Consider the following 7,482-nt stretch of genomic DNA (forward strand, 5'->3'; position numbering starts at 1 on the left):
TCTCGTATAGTTTCATTTCTAACCTTGACCTGCCAATTAATTTCCAATATTCTTCTGAGGGATTTGTTCTCAAATCTACAAAATCTTTTGGATATTGTTTCATTTGTCGTACCACGAATCATATCCGTAGAGTAAGACCGATCTCAATAAACTGATATATAGCAGGAGTTTTATATGCAGCCTGATTTTTACATGTAGTTTCATGCGTTTTAATTTCCAAATTTTACTTAACATAGCCATTGTCTGATTAATTTTTTTTTTCAAACTTTCATTATACTCCAATCCTAAAGACCATGTAGTATAAATCATAGTTTACATGTATAATGTACATTACATTATATTTTTTTTCACGTAAGGACTACAATTTCCTCTCCTGTTTTCCTGTAAAAAAAAAGTCAATACCTGTTCCTATATTTGTATATTTTCTCGTAAAAGTCCAAAGTGATAAAGTATTGCGTTTTTAGATATCGCACAGAGTCAGTAACTTCAATTAAGAGGGATGTACTCGTATACAAAATAACAATCACTAATAAAAGAAAAAAGAAAACATGTTTTGATTCTGAAATCATCAACGCTTCTTTTAGAGTACCTAAAATGGACACTTTCAAGTCACCAAACATAATTGAATCGGTATTCTTAAAAACTTATTATTTTTTCTTTTTAGTGCATTCGTTATTATCTGAAATACAGTTATGACGTTTGTTTGAAAGTAGGGCATTAATTATGTGTTTTTACCACAATCTCTCCTACATAATAAAGAGCAGGTGTCTGGCTTATATATATATATATATATATATATATACACATGCGCGCGCAGACAGAGGAGATCATGGTGAGGGGTAGATGGAGATAGTTTGGGCATGTTCTTCGCACTCCCCAAACTTTCAACTGGGTTCCACAAGGCACTAGAAGAGTTGAAAGACACAGGCCTACATGGCTGAGAACTATGAAACGTGAAGTAGATGATGATGAATGGAGAAGTATTGATTTAAATATTCAAGATAGAGACGACTGGTGAAATATAACCAAGGCCCTTTACATCAATCTCCCACAAGCTACCCAAAATAGCTTGTTGCAGATAGTAGAGGGGGAGGAGGTGAGAAATGTTGAACCTGCGTGTGTGCGTATTTGCATATCTATCTAAATATTTAGCCATAATTTTTTAACGGTTTGCATTCACTAGTATGGAATAATTTAGATGAAAACTTAAGTTTAGCTTGCATCAATGTGAACAGGGGTTTATACCGATGTCTTCTTTAGAATATATTACTTTTGTAATGTATTCCGTAGAAGAAACCATAGGTTTGTGGTGGCCGATGTGGTAACGTCCTTGCCTGGTGAACGCCAAACTGGGGTTCAAGTCCCTCTGAAACTCGTTAGTTCCTTTGGTCGCTGCAACCTCATCATCCTTGTGAGCTAAGGATGGGGAGGAGGGTAGCCTATAGGTTTATCTACTGAGTCATCAGCACCCATTGCCTGGCTGTCCTTGGTCCTAGCTTGAATGGAGAGGGGGCTTGGGCGCTGATCATATGTATATATGGTCAGTCTCTTGGGCATTGTCCTGCTTGATAGGGCAATGTAACTGTCCCTTGCCTATGTCATTCACGAGCGGCCTTTAAACCTTTAAAGGAAGGTCAAATAGGAATAAACTTTGAGTGAATTATGGACAAAATTAATATTACCGTTATATTCGGAGATTAACACCGACGTTGATTAACGGAACGTTAAAAAACACCGATGCCTCATTCCGTTTCGGACCTTCAGTAAAAGATGATAAATTTCTCTAGGACCGGAGAGGAATCAGGTTTTGGGGAGGCCTCGTATGCTCTGAGGTGACCTAGACTGAACTTCTGACTCCGGCCTCGGCCGTTATGCTGCTGTCATCCCATCGTCATCCTGTCCGTCCTTCGTGTTTTGGTAGGATCTGCCTCTTTCACAAGATTATCCTTCGTGCAAGAACCCGTGGTCCTCCTCGTTGTAAAGGGGTCCAATCTAAAACAACAACACTGATGTCTCAATGTTGGGCTATTATAACTCCTACCATCTCAAAATTCCTTTTTAAGGACTTAGTTATGGTCCCTATTGTCAATTTCTTTTAATGAGGCGCATTTGCACAGACTCGACGCGGTGCTTTTTTAGCTCGGAAAAGTTTCCTGATCTCTGATTGGTTAGAATTATCTTGTCCAACCAATTAGCGATCAGGAAACTTTTCCGAGCTAAAATGGCACCGCTGCGGGTTGGTGCAAAGCTGCCTCACTAAAAAAATTGACTATAGTGCTCCTATGATTATTGGCACCACTTCTAACTGCATATTCCATTGCCTTCTCAGTACAATTCGTAAGTCTTGGTACTTTTTTATTTTTTCTCTCCCCGTATCTTCCAATCCTAAGTCCTACAGTACGGCGATATTTATTATTATTATTATTATTATTATTATTATTATTATTATTATTATTATTATTATTATTATTATTGTAGTTGTTTTTGTTGTTGTTGTTGTTGTTGTTGCTGTTACTATTAGTTGTATTATTAAATTTAAGTGAATAGACCTGAAGTAGGTAGAGGAATCACGTTATAATTGTTATTATTATCATTATTATTATTATTATTATTATTATTATTATTATTATTATTATTATTATTATTATTATTATTATTATTATTATTATTATTATATATAATGAAATCAAAATTGCATGGTTTTGTTAGTTCCTGAAATGTCGCACACTTTTTTCCCTGTGTCCAGAACTTCACGCAATGTTTTGCTTTACCCTCAATTGCAGTCATGAGAAATTTTAGCGTGAAATGATACGATAAACTATGCGGCTGTTTTCTATGAGAAATGTTGTCGAGATAGAAGAAAGAAACATATATGAACTTTTCGTGTTGTGGATAACCCAGTTGAAATTGTATTGATGGTTACACGAAAACAGCTCAAAATAGCTTTTTGTATGTATAAAAAAACACACACAGGCATATATATATATATATATATATATGTATATATATATATATATATATATATATATATATATATATATATATGTATATATATACATATATATATATATATATATATATGTATATATATATATATGTTTTTATAAATTATGTATTTATATATATAGTATATATATATATATATATATATATATATATATATATATATATATATATATATGTCTGTGTGTATGTGTGTGTGTTTGTGTGTGTTTGTGTGTGTACGTATATATGTGTGTGTTTGTGTGTGTTTGTGTGAGAGATCTTATGTGGGGTGGGTGGGGGTAGAGTTCTCTTGCTTGAGGGTGCACTCAGGCACACTTTTCTATCTTGTTTCACTTCCTCTTGATAACTTGAAGTTTTTATAGTTTATATGTGAAAGATTTATTTTAATGTTGTTATTGTTCTTAAACTTCTCTTTTAGTTTAATTCCTTATTTCCTTTCCTCACTTAGCTATTTTATCTATCGTGGCCGTTTGGCTTATAACATCCTATTTTTCCAACTAGGGTGGTTGGTTGACAAATAATAATAATAATAATAATAATAATAATAATAATAATAATAATAATAATAATAATAATAATAATAATAATATAATGTTTGTGCGATAATGTGAAAGTATGTTTGTATGCATGTATATACGTTCGCCTCCATACATGATTGTGTACATACTGTATATTCGAATTTTTGAGCAACTTAGACGAAGATTTTAAATTGTCTATTAAACCAACGAAATCTTCGAATTGAAGTTCTCTTCATTCCCTATTAATTTACTCATATCACTATATCCATTAAAAATTAATTACATACTTTTTACATTGTAATTTTCTATTGTAATTTTCTATTATCATTTCCTCTTCATCAATGGTACCACAAAAGGTTAAGCGAACTAAGGATTGAGATTTCACAGATGAATGAGCAGGAAAGAGGGACTGTGTGTTGGCACCAGGTTTATCTGCATATCAATGGTGATGTGAAGAGGTGATTTCAAAGACTACTTTGAGGGAGGATGTCACGATAAGGGTGAGATTACCCTTTAGAGCTACGTAAAGGGTGCCTTATGCACCACCGAAGTGTGTAGCAGAATCCGATTGGCTTGTTAAGGGTCTTGAAATGGGTTAGGGGGTTTCAGAAATGGAGGGTTAGTCAGTATTTGATAGGTAGAGTGAGTTGTGGCCATTAAATATACTGTTGAAAAGGTAATGGATGAAAATGGACGCAGACCCCCCCCCCCCCATATCATAATTATAATTATAGGATTCTTGAAGATTAGCAGTTGATATTTTAATAAATAATTCTTACTGGTAATCAATATACGCATATATATATATATATATATATATATATATATATATATATATATATATATATATATATTTATATATATTTATATGTATATATATATAATATATATATATATATGTGTATATATATATATATATATATATTCATATATATATTTATATGTATATATATATATATATATATATATATATATATATATATATATATATATATATATATATATATATTTATATATGTATATATTTATCTCTCTCTCTCTCTCTCTCTCTCTCTCTCTCTCTCTCTCTCTCTCTCTCTCTCTTTCTGTCTGTCTATATATATATATATATATATATATATATATATATATATATATATATGTATTTATATATATAAATATATATATATATATATATATATATATATATATATATACACACACACGGTCGCGCGCGTAAAAATAACAGAGAAAAGTGGTACTTGAATGCGAAAGAACCACGGAGAAAATGAAATAGAAAAGAATAAGATTAAGTCCTGAATAGTTGAGTGACTAGTAAGGACTTAATCTTAGATTTTCTATTTCACATTCCCTCTGATTATTTTGCTTATATAAAGAAGAATATATCACCTTCATTATCATCATCATCATCATAATCATCATCATCTTCAGCATCATCATCATCTCCTGCGCCTATTGATGCAAAGCGCCTCCGTTATATTTCCCCAGTCGAGTCTATCTTGAGTTTTTTTAAATCAGTTCTTCTCCATTCATTTTCTCCTACTCTACGCTTCATAGTCCTTAGCCATGTAGGCCTGGGCCCTCCAAATCTTATAGTGCCTTGTGGAGCTCAGTTGAAAGTTAGGTGAACTAATCTCTCCTGGGGAGCGCGAAGAGCATGCCCAGACCATTTCCATCTACCCACTCCTCTCCACGATCCCATTGGTTCTTATAGTAAATTTTACAAAACTCTTATCAGGAGGGGAGAAATGATGAATCATTTTATATATAGTTCTATGGAATGGGGTTTCAAGAAACAATAAAGGAAATTGGCCTGGAACATTTTATTAATTAACGATGTAATCATAAAAAATACCTTGATCTAAAAAAAAAAAGGACACATGAATTATAGGAAACTAGAAGGATCCTCTGTTTCTGTAGTGTTGATCATAAAACGTACCTTGATTTAAAAAAAAGAACACAAAAAATGTCGGGACTAGAAGTAATTTGTACGAAACACACACAAAAAAGAAAGAATAATACTTGTAAGAAACGCAATAAAAGGAAAAATAATCATTTGTTTTAATTATTTATATAATAATTTGTATAATGATTTGAATTAATCAAACATCGGAATAAAAACTGGACAAACTTTCATAATAAGCCTTTGTAAGCCACAGATTACAGAACTGTACTTTTGAAGTTTGAATTAAATATTCAGCGAGGATCATAATAGATGGAAAGCGTATTTTTCAAGAGGAGAATACTTATCAAAATAATCTTTCCTGCTTTAATATTTTTAATGTACAGGTATTCCTTATTTTTTGGGTACAACAATAGAATACGCACGCACATACACTCAACCACACACAAACATATAACAATCAATCCATTTATCTATCAATCTATCTACCTATCTATCTGTCTATCTATATATATAGGTATATATATATATATATATATATATATATATATGTATATATACATATATATATATATATATATATATATATATATATATACATATATATATATATATATATGCATATATATATACACACGTATATATATATATATACATATATATATATATATATATATATATATATATATATATATATACACGCACTCAGAATATACCTTCCTAATGCTCTTTCCATCTGATTACATAATTGCAATTTGTCCTGACATCCTGTAACTCCAAATTAAGTTTCGCTTTTTATGTTTACAATTTGTGAATGCAAAATTTTCAGTCAAAGGAAATGGCCAAAAAACTACGTTATGAATCATAAAATTACCCTAATGGCTTTTAGATTCATCAAGATTAGTCAATATTTTAGAAAGATCAAAGAAGCGAAAGAGTTGGAGCTCAGTTTTCATCATTATGATAAAGACTAGTGTACGCGACCCGTCAAAAAAGATAGCTGAATATTTAGATTTAACCTTTCACACCCCCACCCCTATTTCAAACTATTTCTTCTTCCCCGTAAATTAGGAATTGGGAGAGACCGAGTAGTTATACGTCTGATCATGCCTCAGAGCATGACCGGATAAATATGTATATATATATATATATATATATATATATATATATATATATATATATATATATATATACGGAGGAAAATCAACACAATATTGTGCTTATACTGGGATCGAACCTTAGCCCCTTCAAATGAAAGGCAAGGTCAGCAGGTAAATCCTAATAGGCAGTTCCGACATTTTTTGTTCTCTTATAGCCTCTGGTGGCGAGATTGGTCGCGATATTGCCTTTCATTTGAAGGGGCTGGGGTTCGATCCCAGTATATATATATATATATATATATATATATATATATATATATATATATATATATATATATATGTGTGTGTGTGTGTGTGTGTGTGTGTGTGTGAGTGTATATGTATAGACAAATACCTGTTTTAATTATGTAGGGAAGATATTTCTGATTATAATCATAAAGTACAGTATATGCACCGTTTTAGCAATCCATAGTTTAAAGTCATTCCTTATTACTCGGTATACTTTATATTTGGATATCAATCCTAATATTATCCTTATCCTTCCAACTTTTTTTGTACTTGATAATGCATATGGATTTTAATAATGGGTTTACCAAGTCATGAAATGGCAGTAGCCATGAAATCTGGCTTACTCCGGAGAGATTAAGGATATAAAACTGATCACTTGTTCACAGACCAACAATCTTGGAACGACCATAAACCATCAATCAAGTGAAATGGTTAATGGGGGAATCACAAGACGATAGCATATCCACCTGCGCGGATGCAAGAGAGAGAGAGAGAGAGAGAGAGAGAGAGAGAGAGAGAGAGAGAGAGAGAGAGAGCCGAAGCATAGGTTGGTGACCGTCCAACGCTTCAGTTACCAAGCGAACGTTGCTTAGTGTAGACGCGTTCGCTCGTGTCTCTGGTCTGTTTACGGTAGCTGTGCTCGAGGTATCTCTCTTCCTGTCACGGT

General features: G+C 32.2%; 1 protein-coding gene across 1 annotated transcript in view; it reads left to right on the forward strand.

The window, feature by feature from the left end:
- Positions 1–7,418: 7,418 nt before the first annotated feature.
- LOC137643357 (uncharacterized) overlaps positions 7,419–7,482 on the forward strand; it is a 126,584-nt gene continuing 126,520 nt past the window's right edge. The window contains exon 1 of the mRNA XM_068376187.1: positions 7,419–7,482. This exon is cut by the window's right edge and continues 586 nt beyond it. The gene's annotated coding sequence lies outside the window, so the exon portion shown is untranslated.

The sequence above is a fragment of the Palaemon carinicauda genome, chromosome 6, assembly GCF_036898095.1.
Source record: "Palaemon carinicauda isolate YSFRI2023 chromosome 6, ASM3689809v2, whole genome shotgun sequence".
In the NCBI taxonomy this organism is placed as follows: Eukaryota; Metazoa; Arthropoda; class Malacostraca; order Decapoda; family Palaemonidae; genus Palaemon; species Palaemon carinicauda.